The sequence below is a fragment of the Pteropus alecto genome, unplaced genomic scaffold (genome assembly GCF_000325575.1).
Source record: "Pteropus alecto unplaced genomic scaffold, ASM32557v1 scaffold184, whole genome shotgun sequence".
NCBI classification, from domain to species: Eukaryota; Metazoa; Chordata; class Mammalia; order Chiroptera; family Pteropodidae; genus Pteropus; species Pteropus alecto.
Window position 1 is genome coordinate 455674 of NW_006436278.1, and position 4142 is coordinate 459815.

Here is a 4142-nt window from a genome sequence, read left to right on the forward strand (position 1 = left end):
CTGGAGCCGGAAGGAAGAACTAGGAGTCCCTCATCCTGGATTTCCTTCTCATGTTCAGAAATATGGAAGATGAGATAAAATGACAGGATTATTACATCTTTATTTGTTCAACTATTTCATTCCAAAAGCCAAACTGCAAAATGTTAATAACCTGATCATCATACCTTCATTCCATCCTATAAAGCGTTCTGTAACCATCCTCACAAAGATAATTTCACAGTCTCTTCTATTACCAGATCAAATAACTTATGAACATATTGATATTCACATGTGTGCTAAAAATCTCATTGAACTGCTTATCTATGGCATAGTCAATGAAATTGTATGAAATTGAGTTTTTATCCCACTGAAAACTACTTATTAAGTAGTTGCTGAATCAGCAATGCTGTATTCCTGTTATTCCTAGTAGGCAGACTTTATCTTGATGGAGTTTTTAATTTATTTTGCATAATTCCCCTAATTCCTGGTACATAGCAGGCACTAAAGAAATATATATAGAATTAAGCTCTTCCTTAAGCTCAGTTTCAACAGTTCACCAAGAATAATGGGTGCCAGGGGAGATGTTATACCCAAACAAGTAGAATCATGAAACAATATGGCATATTCAGGACTGGCATATGAACTTGAAAACATCCATGGAAGTGTGTCGCAGGTGTTTACAGTATCCAGCACGTGTATTATGCTAAGCCAATATGGGGGAGATTCTAGTACTATGTTGAATAGAAGTGGTAAAAGCATGCATTCTTGCTTTGTTCCTGATTTTAGAGAACAAGCTTTCAATCTTTCACAATTGAGTGTGATGTGACTAGAACCTCTGTCTCAGATTGTATGAGATGAAAAAGGGGTATAATCATTGCAGATCATATGACAAAAATCAAATGGTTGGCAAGACAGAAAAAAAAAAAGAGTAGGAGCTGTAGATGGGACAACCACAAGAAAACTGTCACTCTTCAGGCTTCCTCTTGGAACATGGCAGAACTCGCGGAAAGGAAAAAAGTCTGATGTAAAATAAGATTCAAGTAATGCCAATTATATTAGGCAGGGTGTTGTAATTCTTAAACAGAGAGTGGTCCTATTTGTTTTGTTCGGTTTTCGATAAAGAGATCAAAAATCTATTACGTAGGAATGACCAGAAAAATTCTATCAGAGTTGGAATCTGGGGCAGGGAAAGCAAGAAGGCCACAGAAAAGATTTAAAGAAGCAGTGGGAAGAAAAATTGTTTTTTATAAGAATGTGCTGTGAGTTTTGCTTGCTCATTGTAATAGCTACACATGCATCCTATATACTCTACTTTTGGCAGGGGAGGAAGTTACTAAAATTTTAAGAAAAATGAGTAATTACAAAAGTTAACCAGATAGACTTCTGGAAGAAAATTCAACTTAATTTTTGAAAAGTACGAATATGTGAAGGTCTGGTAACAAATATATTTTTAAGGTTACTAGAGGGTAGCGGGAAGGAAGGAAATAAATGGGGTAAAGGGGGTCAAATATGTGGTGACAGAGTGAAATCTAACTATGGGCAGTGAACACACAATGCAATGTACATATGCCTTACTGTTCAATTGTACCCCTGAAACTTACTGGATTTCATTAAACAATGTCACCATAATAAAAATTAAAAATAAATTTTTAAAAATCATTGAAATTGCCATTGCTGCAATGAACAACTTATGTGGCACACGTCTATGAAGGTAATATGTCAGAACATTCTGGAATTTTCTGAATATTTTCCTTCATATCTTTTAACTTGATTTTTTATAATCCACATTTTCTCCAAAGACTTATTGTCCCTAACCTCAATTCTGTAACTGAGTGTGTGAAGTGATGGTGGTGTTAACTAATCTTATCCTGGAAATCATTTTACAATATACACATATGTCAAATTATCACATTGTATACCTTAAACTTCCAGGACATTATTTGTAAAACATATCTCAATAAAGTTGGAAGTTAGAAATAAAAATATTTATATCTTGATGCAAAAACAAAAAGAAACCTTTGGATATATACACTTTAAATATAATAATAAAGTCTTTTATATTTCTAAAACCTTCACAGAATAAAACCGAAAAATACTTATTAGTAAAATAAATTTTTATTCAAATTGACAACCAGACAGTCATTTACCAAGGACGAGAGCTGTATTTCATTACTCTTTATTTCATGTATGTATCTACATTTGCATGTGTAAGCTTATGAGTAGAGCCATTATTAAAATCTTAAAAAGAAAAAAAAGGAATATATGATTATTGAAAGAGTTTGGTCACTCTGGATAACAACGTACCCTTTCAGGTAACCAAGCCATAATACATTAATTGGGTAGTATTCCAGTTAATGGAACATGATCCCCCCAGCCACGATATTAAAAGCAAAGCTTTAAATGCATTGAATAACCTAAGTATGAATGTTAAAAATCAAAGCAAGATAAACATATGCATCACAACTGTGAGGATTTCTTCTGTGGTTCTCTTAAGTCCACTGTGCAGCTGGTTGGACTTAGGGATGTTAACAAACATGGCTGTTACCAATGACCACATGTTTAACATTTGCATTAATGACCTTTTCCAGCTGTTACTTGTGAGAAATGGAAACACCGAAGTTCAAGTTCTGAGACTGCTTTTGAATTTGCCTGGAAATTCAGACACAGCATTACAACTACTTGGTACACAAGTGGACTGATTCATCATTCCTTTCCCTTCATTATGGCCACCTAGCTAAAGAGATTCTTCTTTGAGTATTTATGTTATTTAAGAATATAAATAACTGCCTCCAAACTGAAGCCATTTAGCTTCTTGAACTTTCACTAAAGATTCACTATTCTTCCTGTTGTATGGAAAAGAAAGTGCCTAGAAAATGAGAGCTTTAGTTTATCATCATGACACGGGTATGAAGGAAAAAGGTATAACAGTAATAACAAAATTTTGATTAGTCGTATCTTACCAAAGAGTAATACAGTCTGAAAGTAATCCACATTATAAATTCCTTATTTTCCATCATCCTTATAAAGGAATTCTTTCAGCTGCTGAATTTGGCGTAGATCTTATATTTCATCATTAACACAGCTATAACTTGCCATGGTTTTCAAGTTTATTTTGGACCATTTTATTGATACCAAACGAATATTAGAAATTGTACTGAAAACATTTATTATTTTTATTTTTCTCTCCGCACTGAGATATTTTAGTTATTTCCTCCACATGAAGTGACAGTAACCTTTTTACACATAAGCTACGCTTTCACCATCTGAAGTGATCAGAGACCACATTAGCATGTCATTAATTTATTGTCTTAGAACTGTCATAGGAACTGCACCATTCTTTTAGTGAATTTAAGATCCTAGGTGCTCAGGTTGAACTGCCAACCTTGACATAGTGTGTTCAAAAATCTAATCATTTGTACTTCTAGTCAATGCAAAATGTAAACCTTAGGAGAAGATGTTCCTTAGTCCTTAACCACTGCCAGACAATGTGCTAGTACGTAAAGAAAGATATTATGAACAAACTACTGGAACTGATCAAAATGTCCATCTATGGGAAATTGAACAAATCAATTATCCAGTATTTAAATAGATGAAGCAGATCTGGATGTGCTCATGTGGAAAGACATCTGTGATATATAATTGTGTTTTTAAAAACACACGCTGTAGAATAATATGTATAATATGATCGATTTACATTTTTTGAATGAAAAATGCTTAGGTTTACCTATGCCTTAACACTTCTGGAATGATACAGAAACTTTAGTAGGACTGGAGAATGGAGAAATGACTTTTATATATGTACACACTCTTCTACTGTTTGAAATTTTTAATATTAAAATAATTTTATAATTTTTAATAAATATTTTAAAGCAATATTTCCAGACTCACTTAGATGATAAATGGCAGAGTCAGTACATGGGCTGTGCCTTCAGAATCCACATACCTTGGCCTTTCCACTGTTAAATAGGTAAGTAAATTAAGCATTATCAATAAGTAGAATGACCTTGACAGTTGATATCCATTCAGAAGTGTTGTGATGGACCGTTTCAGTTTTCAAATGAATATGTACTAAATTTTCAGATCTCCAAGCTAAGTTTAGTTCATTACATACATAAGGGTTGAATAGTAAAAGAGCGGCTAATATAACCCACTCGTATGCTCAG

The 4142-nt window shown here is 33.4% G+C and overlaps 1 pseudogene; it reads left to right on the plus strand.

Annotated features, from left to right (window-relative positions):
- Positions 1-2333: 2333 nt before the first annotated feature.
- Positions 2334-2924, plus strand: LOC102883388 (annotated as a pseudogene).
- The last annotated feature ends 1218 nt before the right edge of the window (positions 2925-4142 follow it).